Below are 19,971 nucleotides of genomic sequence, written 5' to 3'. Positions count from 1 at the left end.
TCATCTTGATGAATATCAAGTTCTGGTCGGTTCTGGAGAACCATTAGAGATTTGTTGTGGAAAAATGATCTGGATAGAGAGAAAGAGTTGGACTGAGGTTAGATTCAGAAGTAACTACAAATGCACAGATGTTTTTTTAAATTTTTTATTCAAGGTCCAGATTTTCCACTTATTCCGATTTCAGATGCTTGTATTTCAGCAAAACTTAAAGCTAAAGTCAACCAGTCAGGCACACGACGTCCTTCAGAGATAAATGAGAAATTATCTTGTGATACAAACACCAAAATCGAGAGATGCGCTGATTAAGCTTTCTGTGGCCGATAAAGTTATTTGTTATTTTCTTTGAGGTCTGATCTGCCGATTCACAATTTCTATTCCAAGAACTCTGGCACATTAAAGAGTAAAAAATATATATATATATACATCCAAATGAAAATAGTAGTAAAAGCCTATTTGGGGTTCAACTGCCAATTTTCTCTTACTCTTTGAGAGCGCCCCTCGGACCACTGCCGCCCTGGGTGGAGAGCCGCATCACCTGTAACCAAAAAATATCAAGTAATAATGACTGATAGTGCAAGCCTGGTAAAACTCAAAAGAGTCCTGTACAGTATAACCTCAAACGTATGAAGTTACTATATACTTCCGGTCTGTACAGTAAGACCTGATTACCTGTGACGCTGCTGCAGCATCTCACAGGTGAGTCTCATTAAATTAAGCGGCTCGCGAGCAGCTAACTGTAGCATATTTCCTGAGCGGGCGTTTTCTTTATTAGGAGAAATTTGATTACTTAAAAAAGAAAAAAAAAAAGATGTAGTTCTGGTCTCCTCCTCCTCCTTATTTACCACTTTCCCTCGTGTCTCTCTGTCGTGGTGGATAGACTGAGGACAGCTGTGGAGGGAAGCCCCACGCCAGAGCAAAGTTGTTTCTCTCCACTCCCTCCAGTGTCTGCAGCTCGCAGCTTCTCGCTCTTGTTTGCGTGAAAAAAGTTTTTTGGCGAGCCGCTGTCTCCTCCTTCAATTCTCCGGGAAGTGCTTTGGTTAAAAAAAATTAAAAAAAAACTTTGCGAGGAACTCTCACTTCGCTTCCCCCACCTGTTGCTGGAAGGGACGGAGCAGCGAGAACAGCGACTCTAAACTTGGGGACTGACCCGGACCGGGGTTCCACGGTCCGCGCTCCTCCAGCAGCAGCAGCAGCCGCCCGGACGCCCCGCACCGCACCGCCTCATAAAAACGGCCGCTTTTGTGACCAAGAGCAGGACTTTAGACATCGAGGAGGGAAAGGAAAGGAAGGAAGGGAGGAAGGGGTCCAGAAAGTGACACTTGAAGGAATCTGTGCGCGTCTCGTAAAAAAAAAAAAAAAGCGCTGCCTGTGAAGTTTCCAACCGGACAGACAGACAGACTTCAACACCTCGGATGGTGGAAGGAGATTTTTAATTTTTTTCCCCAAGCAGACTTGAGCAGCAATTCTACTCCAAAGAAGAAGAAGAGAAGGTAGAAACTTTTGGTCTTCTTTTTTATGTTTAATTTCCTTTTTTTTTCCTTCACACTTTTCCTGTTGGTTCTAAAGTTGATTGTCTTGAGACCAGGGGCGAGTCTAGAGAAGTTTCAAACGGGCAGCCAAGTATTGGGGGCGCTGGGGGGGACTGCTGGGCTTCTGAATGACAAAAAAACAACAAAAAACAGCCTTTGCCCCTGAGATTCAGGGACACTCAGTGATTTATTTATTTATTTTAAAGTTGCCCACCACCCAGGGCATTATCGTTTTAAGGGGCGGTACAAGCACTGGGTTCACCACACTGACCTTCTGAAATAAGCTCTCGCAGCCAATTGGAGCTGCTTTTCTTCAGTTTCTTACATTTTGCCCGAATTAAAGTTTAAAGACACAAATGTAGGACATGTCATTCCCAAGTTAGCATACGGACTACATTGGGATGCAGTGTTTGCAACCTGCCGTCTTATTTCCATCTGTTCAGTCATCCTCTGTTCTTTCCAGAGGTGAATTTCTAAAACTAAAATTTTGACTAGAAACTGCTGACACTAGGTGGCTACTTGTTGCTTGTCTTCATTGTTTTTGACATTTTTTTTTTGTGGTTTGAGCTGACAAAGTAAACTCTCACGTACTGACGGCAACATACCAGCAGAATTGATCTGAAATTCTGAATAAAAATCACCCCTGCAGCTTCCTCAGCTTCCCTCTGCTGAAGCTGAACTCGGTCCAATCTGCTACTTTTGTTGAGAGCGTGACCTTTCAAAGTGTTTAGTTTCTTTTGTCCTTTCTGTACTAGTTGTGTACCGTTTGTGGACACTCTGTAGTTGCAAATGTATTTTTATTGCCAAGTAGCTCACAATAACCCAAGAAAAAAAAATATATATATATATATATATAATTTTTGCAGATTGTAGTGGTTGGTGCCTTGATTCTATAAGGTTGAGGTTTTGGTTCTAATTGTTAAATTAGGAGCTGTATATGAGGTAGTGGTGCTATGATTCAAGTCAAATGAGGAGGATGCGTGTGATCATTTTTTTTAAAACATCGAAGAATAAAGTTAGTCTGATGTAGCAAAAGATGCACAAGTTTACAACATTACTAATTAGTAGACTTGTCAACTTGGAGAAACCTTTTTTGGGGGGAAAAAAAAAAGTTGGTGGCTTAAGATGTCACTTGGAGAAGAAATCTTTACTGAGCTCGTTAAGCACGTGAAGTAATTAATGGTCAAAGTTGTCTTCCTTTTTCTAAATCCACAAACGTATGTAAGAATGCCTGCCGGCCCACTGGGGGCCCCGCTTGGTGGCACCAGCGGCTCAGAGTTCAACAAGTTAAACTCTGTTGGAGTTTTTCAATGTAAATGATGGGTTTGAACTTGAGCACCGACTGCATGAGTTATTCAACATGCAGTCAAGGTGAAAAAGGCTTCTGACGTTATTTTATCTGAATTTATAGAAATTTATGTCCAACCCTAATGTTTTCATTGTCACGGTCTCATTCCATATGACTTTGGCTATCCTTGACAGTGGTGAAAGGCAGCCTATCTGCTTGCTTGCGTGCATGTGTGTGTGTGTGTGTGTGTCTACCAACCCCATCAACCTAAATGAAGGCAGCTCTCCCGCTCTGCGGTGCAGACCAGGACTATTTTGGTCGAAATCTTGCACAAATGTTTCTCTCAGTATAGAGAAATTGCTCTGCCTTCATCTGGGCCGTGCAGGGACTTGTTTGAAATCCAAGTCTGACTAACTGCAGCTCTGAGGGAACTCTGGACCGAGTTCACCATTCTGACAGCTATCATAAAACACACAAGTGTCTGCAGTGACTCACTTTGTGTGAAAAGCTTTCATATAACAAATGATATAACGCGTTGATTTACTGCTACACATATGCATTTGTGATATATAAGTGTATATAGTACTTTAGCAGCTGTAGATGAGCGAGAGACACTGAACATGGCTGGGAACCAGAGTGAAGTGTCAATATTTTCTAAGATTTTTTTTTAAACTTAAACAACCCCTGACAATTTTTGTACGAAAAGTTTGATCAAAATTTTCAAACAAAGACATCGGTAATACAGCAAAAATTATATATATTTTTCTCTTTCTAATCAAAATTGGCCACTTATAATTTTGTATTTGTGGATATGGATTTTATGCTCACTTTTGCCCCAAATCCTTTTCACTCAAAGTTTTTATGAACCATCTAAACATAAGAAGTCGGTTGTAAAAGAAGATAATTGAATGTCAGAACGATCAAAGCTTCTCTGTCATACATTCTGCTCATGCTATCAACAAATAGTTTATTTTGAATGGTGAAATTGCTCTGTGCGAGTATACAGATGAGCAGCAAATACATTTTATCGGATGGAATTTGTTCAACAATCTTGTTTTATATGTCGGGAATCACTGAGACGGATTAATGCAAAATGCAGCAAAAAAAGCAGCAATATTTTCCCCCCCATATGCCTGAAGCTTGTAAAACCGAAGCGTCCGATTTGTTTTCAGCAGGCGTCGATTGCAAAAGGACCCGAGAGGAAGTCGGGGTCGTCTCCGGCGGTGACGTCTCCAGTCGTCCTCGTGGATTTCAGGGTTCGGAGTCTGATATCTTCATAAATCCCTGAGCCAGTTGACAACAGGGCTGATAAACCCTGCAAAAAGGAGAGGAAGTACACGTCTGTGGATGTGTTGTGTGCTGGGGCCCACTGTAACGTTGTGTGCCGAGAGTGCAGATAGGGGTGGCGAAAAGTGTTGCTGTCAACAAGTTAGCCATTAGAGAGAGATAATCTCTCCTCAGTCCACGTCCAGGCCAACGTCTGCTCCTCCTCCCGTCTTTTCATGGTGCATTTTTATTTATCCTGTTTGGGATTTCTTTTACATAGTTCAAGATAAATGCGTTGGTCTCCTGGCCCGTTCAGCAGGAGGCAATAAAAACCTGCCCTTCTGTTCGACTTTCAACCTTGACGTCTTTTCCTCAAGTGAAGCTACCTGAGTGTCTCGTCCCCACAGGACGCCATATTTAAGGAATGTCAGCTCGTCCGTTTGTCTCCTGTCCATACGTTTGAGAAGATGGCCTTCCTCAAGGTTACGCTGTGGTGCGTTTGTGTTGGAATTTTTATGTTTTTTCACATAAAAGCCCCTCAGGAAACGGGGGATGTGTCGGGCATGTATGTGTCTGTTCGCTCCTCTGACCTCTAATGACCAGGTTGGACTCCCAGATGGTGGTCTGTGTGAAGAGGATGGTCTCTTCAGATGAAGAGCAGGTATTTAAAATTCTTTAATCTGATTGGCTGGCTGCATCCTAGAAATTGCTCTCAGTGCAGGCTTACAAGTGCTTATCCATTGTGGATAAATCTTACTTGCCGGAGAAGGAAATCTTGTGCACTTTTTGATGATCACAATGCTGTTATTTCATTATCTTTTCTATGTATTTATTATTCATCAAACTTGGTATAGATGACGAGGTGAAGACTGGTGGAAAATACAGTCTAGATGAGGTAAATACCTTTAGAAATAATCAGAACTTCTGCGTAATGATAGATGCAGGTATAGTCCATAAATCCTTAGTAAAACAGTAATAAAACAGGAACATCCAACCCACATGCTTCTCCTGCAGGGACCCCGAACCTTCAGCTGTTCTTCACGTCTGTCTTTCTGCTTCTCATTTGTCCTTGAAGCTGAGTGTTCCCCATTATGATATTTAATAGATTTTGTATCTGATTTTTAGATTTATTGATCCATTTTCCTTTCTGAGAGAAAAAAAAATGTCTCCATTAAAAAAATTTGAGGTTGTAAAAATTACTTTATTACACAGGGCCTTGTAAAAAGCATTCAAACTATTTTATACTTTGTCACATTACATGATGATTTATGTGGAACTGTGATGATTTCACAAAAAGACAAAAAAGATGAGGCTGAAAAAATGTGCTGTACAAAATTATCTTCTAATATCCGTAAAATCTGTCACTAACCAGAGAAAAGGTTGATGGTAACTCTGAAGGAGCAACAGAGACGCAGCTGCATTTGGTGAAAAGGACAGCGATTAGTCATACACTCCACATATTTAGTCTTCATGGCAGAGTGTCATTAAGTAATTGCTGAGAGAAAGCCATAACAAGATTTGTTTCCAGTTTGCTTTAAGCTATGGAGAGGACACAGCAAACACGTGGAAGAAAATGCTCTAGTCTGATTTACTAAAATGTAGAGGAAACCTAACCTTGCATGTGACCCTGACCGCACCATCCCTACTAAATCAGAGTTCAAATTCAAACTAGCGTAGTTTTCGTGGACAAGCAAAGATATTTGGGAAAAACAGCAAACTGCGAATGCCAAATAAAACAGGATCGTCTTGACCTAGATTTAAAGTTTTTGGTTTTAATGTAGCAAAAAACGATTTGGCGAGTGTCAAGAAGTGCACTCTAGCACGGTTGGCTGCTTTGTTTCACATATATTTTTGTCAGGTTTGAAACAAAACGCACAGTCAGCAAAATGAATCGCAACAAGCTAAAACCTCGGGATAAAACGTCTCGTGCTTCTCGTGCATTTTTGTTGCTTTTCCTCTAAACAACCGACTTATAGATGAGAACGGAACCACAACAGCAGCGCCGTAGGACCATAAACGACCCAACTCTGAATAAATAAAAAGTAGAGAGGTTTCGGTATCCTAGCATTTTCCATTCGAGGAGGAACTCTGGCTACAATTTAACTTGGAGCACAAACATACAGCTGTGTCATTTCCATAAACATTGGGTGTTTTGCAGATGGTAATTGTTTGTCCTTTCCTCCTCCTTAGAATCATTAAAATATCTCTGCTGCGCTCTGTTGCAATATAAAATAAGCTGATGCCTGAACTCAGAAGCATCAGTCTGCCGTGAGTCTCTGTGTGTGCTGACAGTACACTGTGGTCATGTGGTCATCATTATGGTCAAACTCAGTGTATTTCTGCATGTATCTGCGTGCTCAGATTCTGACTGCTTGACCACCAAGCATGTGTTTGTCAGCGTGTGTGTGTGTGTGCATGTGTTGGAAGGGTGGCGGCAGCGGTTAGCAGCTATATCCTACCAGCTTCCTGGGCTAATAGTAAAAGCGGTTTATTGGACACTTTATAGCCCCTGAAACCGTTTTATAAATCCGGCGGCTGGCGTGAGGGGGACAGTCGCAGACCAGCGAGCCACAAGGCAGGTCAGTATGAAAACTACTGCATCCCTGAATCCAAGGAGGAGAAAAATGCTTCTTCTCAGCGCTGATGTTTTTCCGGAATTGCATCTTCACGGCTGGGGAACGTTTTGGAATTTAAACAGTGTGACAGGCAGCACAAACTGGGCCAGTTACAGTAAATCTACCGTCTAAACATCTCATAACACAGAAAGCCTTTCTCTGCTGCTGCAGCCTCTTTACTTTCGCTCATTTTCCTGTCTGCTCCCCTGATCCAGAGCTGATAAAACTATCAACAGCACACCTGCAGCGGGGTTAAATGTCATCTGTGAGGACGGTACAGACTGTTAACTCAAACAGAAATGATAATGATTTTTAGAACAGGCTCAGTACAATAAACTTGCACTACTGACTTTTAAGTGTCATACTTTTTTTTGCTGTTATCTCCTCTTCTTTTTTTTTTTTTCATTTGATTTATTTACACGACTCATTAAGAGAACGTCTTTGTCAGTTATTACAAAAAACAAGCTGTGCACTGATAGTCTCTGCATTTTCTAAATATTTCTCTTGGCCATATTTAGGCAAGTGGATTGAAATTCTGCAGGTTTAACAGTTTACATTGAAGCTTTAAACATATCTATGCTGAGCTTTTACAAGCTTAACGTTGAGAAGGATTTTAAATCCTACTGGAAAGGAGTCTTCCTCTGCACTGTAATTATGATCAATACTTTGTCATGGCTACTTTGGCGTGGATTACTGGATTAATGCAGCATGACATAAAGAAGTCGAGGTTACTTTTGTAGAGGCCCTCAGCTCATTTGACTCTTGTTTTCCTAATTTTACTCTAAACGCTCTTTGTCAGGTGTTTTCAAAGTGTAGGAGAGCTGCCTCCCCCCATCCTCTCTCAGAGAGCAAATAGACAGCTTTGACCCCTGACCTGTCCAGCTGTAGAGTTAGATCTGCTTTGATTTGAACCACTTTCTGCTGTGACCGCAGTTCGTTTAGCCTCCTGGACATAAAGTCTCAAGGCTTAGTAGAAAACTCTGTGGCAGTGCATCATGTTCAGATCCAGTCCATTAATTTCCCAACTTTAAATCATCATACTTCCTTCTTCTTATTTTGCTTGGCCTATAGTCTCCTTTCTGGCTTTAGGTACTAAAAATCTATCAATTTTGTCTCTGACTTAGACTTGGTGAAGTTGGCTACATTTTTTAAAGATCCTCAAACTTTGCAAAGCAATGCTCCATCGAGCCTCTAATGGATTAAAGTGAGGGAAATGTGCTAACCTAATGTTACCCCGATCAGTTAAAGCATATATTGGTGCCTGTGGTAAAGCCGAGAGGTTCCAAGACCCCTTGGAAAATAAAATCAGCATCTCTGTAAATCTTGTGAGCAGGGAGAAGCATGAAGCGCTCTAAAACGTTTCATGCTTCTGGCTGTGTTGACCTTTGATTCACTGGAGCAATAGCAGATGAAATGGCTGCCCAAATTATCACCAACAAGAAACTCAATACTTTCAATGTCCCTGTTTTTTAGCCACTTTTTATTTAGTTCTTCCTTCCACTCAACTTTCCATTACAGTGCTTGGATGCAACAAGCACCAAATGGCTTTTTGTAGCTTTTCTCAAGTCAGCAGTTTTTCCCATGTTCTGTTTCTGAGAAACTGAGTTTATGGCTTATTAACTTGCTATAAGCCATAATCTTCAAAAACAACAGAAATGCGAGTATTTGCTGGTCCAGCTACATCGCGTCCCAAGGGATAAAATAACAAAACCTTGACAAATTGGAGGAAAATGTTATTTTGAAGCTTTCATAAAATGACCGATTATTTCTGACAGAACATGTTTTCCGCCAATAACTTGCAAAGTTCTTTTCAAGTACTTAGTTTTTCAAGTAGGTCCCCATAACACGCATAAAATTACTCATTTTAGACGCATTTAGCTACTGACCATGTTCTTTTCTTACTTTTGGGTTTGAACATTCAATCATAAAGAAGTGTATGGCCTGTGGATTGTGGTCTGGCTGCTCGCTTTTCAGATGACATAAACCTAGTTGGCTTAAAAGGCGCAGTATTGCATATAACTGTCAAACGGGTACATTTGTTGATCAGGATAAGCCATCGATGACCCTGTTTTCCTGCCAGGAGTTAGACTCATTCCCAGCTTTTAGTCTGGCTTGGTTACAGACTAATTTAACCACTGAAAGGAAACTGAAGTGCAACTGCTGCTGAATCTGTCCAGTCTGTGTAAGTTTCTGTGTTTTCTGGGCAAAAAGAAGCGGAGCGACAAGACATGTGGAAGTTTGGGACGGACATGGTGGTCAGTCAGATGAGAGGAAACGCTGCCTCTTACTGGTCACTGTTTGCTACTACAACAGATCAAAGAGCACAAAGTTTCCACTTTCAGCTGTGTTTTGCACCTTTGCTGACATGGAATAAAAAGCATATGCTACAAAATGTATTTATTTGCTCACTATCTCTAAGGTTTTATTAATATTACTGCATAGTATTGTTTCTGTTGAAAAAGAGTGGCGACTTTCAAGCAAGGTTATCTGCAGTGAGATGCGCTTCACACTTTTGCCCCTTTTTCTTCTTGCTTTGGAAAGATACTCTGAACTTTCCACATTTATTTGCGTATTACTCTCAAACTTCAATTTTGATTGAACATTTTATTTGATAGAACATAAAAATTAGCATAAACTTGTGAGGTGGAAGAAGTACAAGTGGATTTCAAAGCGGCCCAGTCTTTTGCTAAATGGCTTTGTCTTGGATTGTTTGGAGTGATGTGTGAACATACATTTTCAAGTATTATTTATAAACGTTAAAACACCAAAATGCTTTTACCCTAATGTTTCTTCTACTGTTTTTCTTCAGTATTACTCTATTTACCTTCTCCATTTCCATCTCTGCTTAAAAACAACCCATCCCACAACATGATGCTGCCACTACTGTGTTTAGAGCTGGTTTTAGGCTGATGCACTCAGTTTTCTGCTACATTGTTTTGCATAATGATTAGATTGTTCTCATCTGAGGAGAGCACCTGCTTCTGTGATTTCTGTAAACTGGAACCAAAACTGTTTGTTTTATTGAGGAGTATGAGAGTAAAAGCTGCTGAAATCCATGCCACACTTTTCAGATTTTAAAACCACATATCTTTTCCCTTCCATTTGGCAATCATGCTCTATTTTGTGTTGGTCTATAACGTCTCTTCCTTTGCTGTGCGTTTGTATGTTGGAGTCGTTTTAATATGAGATTCTCGGCACCCAGGTGCTCTTTCTAGATAATTACTGAGTGTTATTTTTTTTTGTTTCTTTTTTTTTTGTAGCCAGTCTTGGAACCAAAGCAATACCCAATCTGTCAACACACTTGCTGTGCTGAGTGGGAAGAGGGGGAGAGAGGATCAAATTAAAATTTATTCGCTCTATCTTGTTTCGGAGCCCCTTCCTGGCTCTCATCCTTTGAATTTTCAATCCGTCATGCTGCTCGCCGTCCTGCTCGCGCTCACCTTTTTATTTCCTCAGCATTCCTTCCTTTCTTTTTTATTTCCTCTCCAGTCTGCCTATCTTCCATGAATCCCACGCTTCTGGCTGTTTTTGAGCTCAGACGAAGGAACAACGCAACATTAGTGAGTCGTCTGGCAGAAAGGAAAAAGCGTCAGAACCAGCAGACAACATTGATTTACACACAAACAGGCACACACGTGCACATATTTTCTCCTACAGAACACATCCATCAGTGATTGGCTGAATTGATTTATTAGGAAGCATGGCTGGGGGTGTCTGCAGGGCGGACGGAGAGGAGCAGGGTTCTGCATTCGCTTAAGAGGGAGAGAACTGACTCTTTGCCAGATTAGCTTTTTAGATAACAAGAATACTGCTCTACTCCGGTTCGCTCAGTTTCCTCGTGGCTTTATGACTCCATGCTGTAGTAACCGTTGAGTCGGCATGGACTGCAGGTAATTAAGGAGATGGTGTACTAATGTTAACTGTGCAATCCTGAAATGAGGTAGACATCTCCGAATTGCACTGCTGGCTAAAAATGCAACGTGTAATGTTTTCTGTGTGAAAACATTACCATTCTTCACCCTGACTACAATCGCATGTTTTTGCATTACTGAACTTTCACCCTCATATGTTTACATATGCAGATCATATGTTTCATCTGCATGTCCCCACAGCAGATCTGAATGCTGTCATTTGGGCGAACGGTCTGAGTGTCTTGCTGGCCATTATGTAGTGACATGCTGTTGGTATTAAAACACAAAGCGATGGCTATTAAAAAAAGACTAATTTAGAAAAACATATTTTTATTCAGTCGTCAGGCTTTGGCTGTTTAAAAACAGTATTTAGTAGTCTAATTAATGAATAAAATGTGTGCCAAATAAAGATGTTTTGTTTTTACTCGTGTTTCCTTTTCTCCCCAAGTGGAAGTGAACTTCACTTCCTCGAGGGTCAATGAGGTCACAGTTTCAAGATGACAACTTGTAGTAACAGTGAATGCAGACAGAGGGCGCTACATCACTGAAGCTCTTTATTGCTGGAGAGAACATTTGAAAAGAGAGAACTACATAAGGAAAGATAGAAGTGGGAAGGAAGGATGGAAGGGGACAGGAGAAAGACTAAGCAAAGGACTGGAGTGGGGACATTTTAAATAAATGTAACATCTTGATTATTTCAACTCATCAGCCAAACAACACAGAGCCTCTGCTTCTTTTTCTCCCAAACAACTCTCCCTCCCCCATCACGTCTCATGGTTGGATCCAGGCCTTTGGCTCTCTGGCCAGCAGGGCACTACCATTACTGACCAGCAGGGGAAGTGCAGCTTCTCAGCATGTGGCCGGGGGCAGGTGAGCTGATTATCAAGGTGTGCACCTGCAGGCAGCTTCAGGATGATCACATGACCATGCTGAAACTGGGAAAGTGTTTCCCACTCCCTCTTGCACATCTTAAGTTGTGCCTAAATGCTTCATATCATCAAACAAAATGTAGAGGAAAAAATAATGCAGTTAAAATTTGAAAAATGCATTTTGTATTTATTCAGGCTTGTGAAGCAGTTGCCCTTCTTTAATCATAAAATGATCTATTACTAATCACGTTTTGGCCACATTGAGGCCAAAGATGTGAGCTAAGAGAGCTCCAACAGAAACACATCATGCTCTAATTTAAACAAACTCAAAAACAGATGGGACGAAGTCACTGACAACTTAAAACAACTTCAATCCCTAAACGACATGGAGATTTAATGTGATGTTGTTTTATGAACCATTAAACTGTTCTTATGTTACCCTTGGATGGTTATTTATCTAAGACGTTGTCACAATAGTTAGGAGTTGCAGATGGCAGTTGAGTGGATCTGAGATGTCCTGGATGGTTGTGGTAGAGCTGCATGTTGTGACCCTGCACTTTAGTTCAGATAAATTAGAGACGGGCTGTGCTATGATCCTGCAGACTTTGTGGATAATGAGGAGTCTGAACTACTGTGACACGGAAAACATATCGCACAAGCAAGTGCAACTAGAGCTGTGAGTTCACTGTTCAACATTATAATTGTCCATGATATTTATGTTTGATGTCCTGCTGTTAGAGTGGACTTGCTCTCTTTTGCATAACATTGTGAATGGCCATCATTGTGACTGCGTCCTCCAAGTATTTTGGAACTGAAGTAATTACATTCATTGGTGGATATTGGTGCAGAAAAGGGTTTAGTATACACACTTGTGGTGTTCCATTGTTGGTGGTGAGTTAGGTTTTTTGCATTTGAATGATTGCAAGACTGTAGAAGTGCAGCTTGTGCTTGGCTCTTGTTAAGCAAGCTATAAAGTCCATGCTCTGGGACTGGCAAAGAGGCCAATAAAGACATCTACTCTGAGAAGGAGATTTTATCTGCTTTCTAATCTTTATATAAAAAAAAGATATTTAAAAAAAATTCTTAAAATACAGCTCAGTGCACAAATCAGTTGCATTTCTCCTTTTTTGAGTTGTGCAAATGCAGAAAGCTAATTATTTTCTAAGACAATGCCACCAACATTGATATTACTTGAACATACAATCTAAATTCACAAGACTAAAATAACTAGACTGCATATTTTAATTATATTGCTGCTTTTTTAAAATTATTATTCTACTCATTTTTCAGTCTAAAGCTTTACCCAAAATCAGAGTTGCAGTTAATCAGGGATTGCATAAAGCATTTATTTAAAAAAAATATATATATATTTTTTGCTTCAAAGATGCAAAAAAAAAATGTTCTGCTGTAGCCACAGTAACAGTCTAACCAGCAAACTGTGACTCATCAAAAGTCTGCACTTCTTTCTCCATCTTTGGCTTTTTGCTTCTCTGTCAACAACTCTCCTCCCCTTCTGTTTTTCAGTCCCTCCCCTCCTTTGACACTTTCGGCGCCCTCCGCCCCCTTTACCCCTTTCCTCATCATTGGATACAGACAAACACCCTCAAATGCCCCTCCGGCTCGTCTTTAGCCCTGCCCATCCCTCTTCAGGCACTGTGCCCAGAGAGAGGCAACATGAGCTGGGCAAGGAGCCCCAGGCAGAGCCCCACAGCAACACCAGCACCCTGAAAAGAAGCTCTAAGGGAAGAGAGGAGAAAAGGCAGAAAATGAAACAAGGAGGGGAAAAATGAAAGGATGAAAAGACGGTAGAAGAGTGGAGATCAGCATTAAAGGAGGATGAAGAGATAAGAGTAGGAGAGACGCGTAGCAGAGGAGAGGAGACAAAAGGAGATTAGAAAAATAGATAGATCAATAGATGGAGAGATACAGATACAATCGGAGAAAGATACAGAGAAAAAGGAAAATGTGTGAAGCAGAGAGGGGAAGAAAAAGAGAGAGCTGGGCAGACGGCCAGCTTTCCCCCGAGAGAGAGGTCAGAGCAGCGGACACGTCTCTGGAGAGCGTGTGTCCGTCTGTGTGTGCACACAAAAGTTGTGAGTGTGGTTTGTGTGAAAGACGGTGGCAGCAGAGGGAGCAGGAAGGAGAGCAGGACTCAGAGGAGAGCAGTGGAGCGCAGAAGGAAACGGTGGAAGATTTGTATCAGAAATGGTCTGAAAAGAGACCTTGGATGATGAAAACTGTTTATATGCTGCATAGATCTGTGTTTAAAGATGTTATGCAACACATTTAAAGGCTGAGACTTATTTTAGTCCAGGTTATTTATTTATATTACCCAACAACCTATGAAAACCAAGTACAAATCATCATGTTATTCAGTGCTGTAAGTGTTTTACAGTCTGTTCACATGTACAATCTGCTGTCTCTTTTAGGTTTTAAAATTTGGTCTTTATGTGGTCTTTATGCATGTGACACATTGTTGTAGCAACACCTTCTCCCATTGCAGGTGTGGATCTCTTCAGCTTCTTCGGAGTTATGAAAGGCAAAGTTGTGCGTGTGTGTCATATTCCTACTGGTAATGAAGGCCATCGCATTCCTGCCCCACAGCTTTCAGGAGGATCCAGTCAGCAGTGCGTTTCTAGTTTGGAAACAGATTCATGACCAAAACGTTTCCTTCTAAAAATACAAATGCTATTAATAAAAAATGCTAACATGTTTATCCTACAGGTATCCATTTTGTGGCTTGTTTTTAAATGTGTTATAAGTTCTAGTGTGACATCTGTGCAAGTACATAGTTTACACTCATTATCATAAACCAAGGATATAGCAGGTCAATGAAGACTATCTGGAGGCCACAGCATTACATGACCTTGCATGCCACATGTGCTGTAATTCTCTCTCACACACTTGCAATCAAACATAAAGCTCCATGAAATCCTGGGGGCCTCTTCAAGGCTCCTGGATTGGTCATGGAGGGTTTGGAGAAATGAGGAGGGTGGAGACGATAGATGATGTTCAGGAAGAAAAAAAAATTAGAGGGTAAAATAAATTGAGGAAAAAAGTCCACAGTGAATCAGACACTAAAGTTAATGATATATGCATCTGATTGAAATTCTTGACTATCTGAGCTGAGGCCACATTTGTTCAGGCAAAACATTTCAGAGAAGCTCTGACAGAAATGTGCAGTCATTAAAAGTTTCTAAAAATAGCGCATGCGATTAATCTTTCTATGCTATATGTTCTGGGTTAGTTTCACACTATCTGTGTTTGTATCCAAAGATAAACAAGTTTCTAGATGCAAACATAAAACTAAATGCACCCATAATACAGGACAGTTTACACTTCATATTATTATTGTAGTACCAGAAAAAAGCAAATCTACTACCACAAATAATAAGATCAATAAGTCAGAGCGCCCTGAGAAAACCCAAATACCCCCCAGGAGAACTTTACACAGAGAGGCTCTGGCCTGGATTCAAACCGAGGACCTCCTTGCTTCATGGTAACGGTGCAAACAGCTCCCTCAAAGTGCAGCACTGAATGGTTTTCCATTTAATTTCTATTACCAGCATGAGCTAATTCTAATACTAAACATTTTTTTATCTTATTGTTCATTCTGTGAAAATGTTTCTAAAACATTCAGGCAGGTGTCACGAAGGCTTCACTTCTTCTGCTTCTGGAGTCTAAAACATGGTTGCATTTCACATTTTTTTTGCCGTTTTCACGTGGATAAAGTGAGAGCATAAGCGTTGAGTTGGGGGAGCGTGGCCAGCAGCAGCTTATTTGGATTTAAAGTGACAGGAGGCCTTTAAACAGATCCTCCTGAAAGGAGCTCAAAATAAGAACTAACCAGACTGAAACCTCACTGACTTGGTGCACAACATGTGCTGAACGTTTTGCTTTGCCCATAGATCCGTCCGAACCTGTTCGAGGGAGCACAATGGGTCTCCTTTAACAACTTTTAGTTCAGCTGCATGAACGTACATCTTTCCCAACTCTGTCTGCGCCTCCTTGTTTGCTGTAATTTGTATTTGTGAGATAACATTTTCCACTTTTACCACTGAAAAACTTTTTTCCCAGCTCGTGTTGCGGCAGAGCTACATTTTGATGCCCGTCACCCACAGGATCAGAACGAATCTGAAGGAAGTTGAATAAAACTGGCTACTGATTCACTTCATGAGTCAGCCTCCTTCCAAACAATTTCATTAATTTTTCCACCAACAAAAGCATGACTACAAGAAAAATAAAATAGTTTTTTTGTGTGCGTTTGTGTCATTTTGGATTTTTTCAGCAGGGCCTAAGCACTTGTATTTGTGTATTTTTGTGCTTTCTACATCTGGGCTCGGGCAATCTGTTTTTAACTTATGTGTATGTGTGTACCCTGGACCCAAGCGAGATCCAGCAAGCATGACGGAGGATGACAGCTTGATTTATGGCAAGGCTATAAGTAGAATGACTACTGCTACATAGTGTGTGTTGCATATGTGCATGAGTGTGAGAGAAAAACACAGCAGAGAGAGAAGGAAAAATGGCAGGATGGAAAGGAAGGATCTCAGAAAGAGGGGAGAGATGGAGATGAGAGGAAAAGGGGGATGCAAGGAGGAGAGCGATAAGCTGAACACGGAGGAGGAGAGGAGAGGATTGATGGGGAGAGGATGATTGGAAAGGAGAAGAAATGGGGTCAGAAAGGGCTTACTGTGATTGGAAGAGGAGCACCAAGTTACTTGGCTAGATATCCCAAATATAAAAACTATATGCATTAAAATATTTTTATAAAGCACTAGAGAAATTAAAGATTAGCTGATGTTTGCAGCTTTGAAATGACAAGCTTCCTGCTGTTAAAGCTGTACCGTAACCGGCAGTCAGCAATTTGGCGACATTAAATGATAAAGAAATAAAACTTTCAATTGTGATTGATTCTGCTCTGCAAATAATATAAATAAAAACATACTTATTTGAAATGCAAGCACTGGTATCCATCATTTGATTTTAATATTGGCTGTAGAAAACAAAATGTTTACCTTCTTGATCAGGTCTTCCAGGCCCGTATGGGCCTAATTTAAAATCCAAAATATAAAATTTTTCGGAGAGATGCTCCATATGCAGTCAAATCTTATAAAAGCAAACAGTATAAATGGCAAATTTCACTTTTTGCCTCTTTTCTTCACTTTACTGCTGTAAAATTGTCTCGTTCTTTAATAATTTGAGCAGACAATTTTCCTTTTACTTTGTTGTCCAAAAAATAAGACGGTTTGGAAGAAATAATACGGACTAACAATGTGTTGAGGACTCAGAGGAGGAAGGAGAGGCTGAGAAACCTGAGCAGCAGAGGTAGATGGAGAAAGAGAGCACAGGCTTTGATCTATCTGTTGGTGGGAGCTGGTTTTGGCATCCAGCCAGAAAACCCCACAGCTCTCTCTCACTCACTCACACACACACACACACACACACACACACACACACACACACACACACACACACACACACACACACACACACACACACACATAGAGACCAAACAGACACACACTGATGGTTCAGGCTCCAGAGCTTTGTTGATTATTTCTGCTGGGAGGATCAAAGACTCTCAATCCTCAGCCTTCTCCATCAGTCCATCCATCCATCACCTGTCTGTCATCTCATAAGTCCGTCTGTCCAGACATTCATCAAGCGGGTCATCTATCTTCCTATCAGACGAAATAAGCACGTCCATTGTTGTATAAATCTAACTCTCCCTTAAACTGACCAGCTTTTTATTTCTTGGTTTTACTTCAAACACATACAATTTCAACAAAAACAAGAACGGAAAATATAAAAATCTTGAGTAAACCGCTTCTAGCAGAAAATGCCTAAGACATTAAATGGACAAAAATAACAGAAAAATCTCTTAAGTTTTTCTTTTGCAATGAATTGTTGCGTATTTGACAATATTACAAAAAAAAATGTTAAATGACACTTCATAAGGACTGTCGTGCAGAGTTTCCAGTGTCACCGTCATGACACAAAACTGTGTCACCTTTTTATGGAAGATTAACTGAAAAAATGCTCGTCATGTAAAAATGTTGTGCAGACAGGAACTGCACCACAGTAACACGATGCTCATGCAAACAGATACAGAGGAACCATGTGCACCGGTCTACTGTTGCGTTACCGACGCAGGCATCGGTGCAAAATCAGTTTCCTATCTGCTTTACCCTGCAGATTATCATTTCATGATAATTACACCGGCTCTAAATGTTGGCTGTACATGCTCAATGTTGGATGAATGAGCTTTTGTCAATTTAGGAAAATCTGGAAGAAATTCTGCAAAAATATCTTATAAAATTTATTACCCCATCAGCCTTATTGATGGGGTAATGGTTAAATCATATTGAGAATACAGAAGAACTAGTTTTATGTTTATTAACCACTGGGTTAAACCGTCTGAAGAACGGTAAGAGTGTACGTTGAGTTCATATCTGGGATAAAGTTGGAAAATATTGTTTAACGGGACGTAGAGCGACGTCTTCAGCTGCCACCATCAAGGTCAGGATCCTGTGTTTGTGTGAGACGATTCAGAGTCACAGCAACATCTTCAGCTGTTGCTCATGCTGTGAAGGAGTTATCACTCACTTCTTTCTGTCTCTCCCTTTGTCTTATTTTTTATTTTTTCCTTTTTGTTGACTATGTTGCTGTGAAATGTGACAGCCCAGCCTCTAATCCTGCTCTTCTCGGTCTGGAAAGTGGTCATGGTCCTTAAAACGTTCTCCTGCGTTTTCTCCCCTGATGTCTGCAGCAGTCGGCTCCAAGCTGAACCAGCTGCTTATGAATTCTCTCTGCGTGTCTTTATTTCTGTGAGCTGTGGAGCCTGAAGGTCTAACCCCCAGTTGAACTTTGATAGGTGTGTGTGAGTCAGGGCTGTAAACTCCAACCTTTGACCTTAGGCGCATACCTGTCTGATATTACATCTATCCACCCATCTCTCTTTTTCGCTCTGTATCTATCCATCTCCATCTTTCTTTCTCTTTTTCTCTCAATCTCCATCCAGTCTGTTTTCTCTCTGGGGCTCTGGTGCCTTAGGCCGGATGTAAGGGTCATTAAAAAGGAGTGCGTGCGTGTATGCGTGTGTATGCGTGTGTGTGTGTGTGTGTGTGTGCGTGTGTGTGTGTGTGTGAGCACTCCATGCTGAAATGGAGGGCATTGGCCCTTCCTCCTCTGTCTGAAAAGGAAATACCAAATTACTGAGGTTCTCTCTCATATTTGCTTTCTCATTTAGTTTTTTTTTTTTTTATATGTCAGGCAGTTAAAAGATATTTGTCTTAGGACATTACAGATGAAGTTAGCTGATCTCTAGTTCTAGTGAATGTTTTTTGTCCCTTTCAGAAGTATTAAGTAATAAGTATCTCACCTCAGGGAAGCAACAAACAAAACTCTAGTTAATCCGTTTGCACAGGCTCGTCAATGGAAATCTTATGAAACTATTTCTAAATGATAGTCAGGGTGAACAACATCTTCAAATGGGGTACTTACTGCTTAGAAGTACTCTGTATAACCCCACTTTTCTTTCCATAACCCCATTTATGCCAAGTCTGTTTCTGAATTTTCAAGCACCAAATTATCTTTACATTTAAAATCTGGCTAACTGTCAGTTCTTGTGGTTTTGAGTGCCATGCTATGTAAAACTTATACTGCTAAAAAAACACATTTTGATAGCTGAAAATGGGTTTTTAACACAATTTTAATGGTGTCAGTTATTGCCACATTTGTGTTTCTGTAGTGGTTTATTGGGGCTCTTTAGGTCTCATATTAAAATGACTTTTTTACTTCAGGACAACTGCAGCTATCATTAAGAGACAAAATTCTGATGGCTTTGATTTGGCTCATTTTTTTTTTGTTGTTGATCTGGAGAATATTTTATATTGGTGAGAGAATATTAATGATCTCATCCTGTGCTGCTCCAACATAAACCAACATAAGGAAAAATGGCAGCTCAGTCAAAAAGAAAAAAAAATGTTTTGTTTTCTTTTACAACAAAAAGAAGCAAGAAGCCAGAAAATAAGGAGGAAAGGTTGTCTGTGTGCTGGAGGTGTGCCATGGTGCCTGCCAGTCAGCCAGGCTGAGCTGAAGGGCCCCTGCTGGGGGTGGAGGGTTCAGGCGAGCCCCCTGCCTCCACCAGCCAACTGGAGTGTGCTCGGGAACAGAGGAAGAGGGGGGTGTGGAAGAAGAGATAATGATCCTGGGAGAAGAGGTAAAAACGGGGGAAAAAAGGAAAGAAATGGAAGTGGACAGCCGTGAACTGCAGAGGAGGAGGAGAATGTTGTGTGATGTTGATGCAGAGAGAGAGGTGGAGAAGGTAGACCTGGAGCAGGAATGTAGGAGGAATGTAAGGAATGGAGGAGTTTTCCTCTGGCTGGAGACAGAAACGGAGGGAGGGCAGGAGATCCTGTCTTGCTCCTGCAGAGCGCTGCACGTCCACAGTGGTCGCTTATGTTTTTTAATCAGACACACAGATGTTTT

The 19,971-nt window shown here is 40.9% G+C and overlaps 1 protein-coding gene across 1 annotated transcript in view; it reads left to right on the top strand.

Moving 5' to 3' along the window:
* Window positions 1-865: 865 nt before the first annotated feature.
* Window positions 866-19,971, top strand: part of wnt5b (wingless-type MMTV integration site family, member 5b) — a 70,973-nt gene continuing 51,867 nt past the window's right edge. Inside the window, exon 1 of the mRNA XM_055054741.1 lies at window positions 866-1,490. The gene's annotated coding sequence lies outside the window, so the exon portion shown is untranslated. The remainder of the gene's footprint in view (window positions 1,491-19,971) is intronic.

The sequence above is a fragment of the Poeciliopsis prolifica genome, unplaced genomic scaffold (genome assembly GCF_027474105.1).
Source record: "Poeciliopsis prolifica strain line A6 unplaced genomic scaffold, Auburn_PproV2 SCAFFOLD040, whole genome shotgun sequence".
Classification (NCBI taxonomy): domain Eukaryota; kingdom Metazoa; phylum Chordata; class Actinopteri; order Cyprinodontiformes; family Poeciliidae; genus Poeciliopsis; species Poeciliopsis prolifica.
This window is presented reverse-complemented; position numbering and strand designations above follow the sequence as displayed.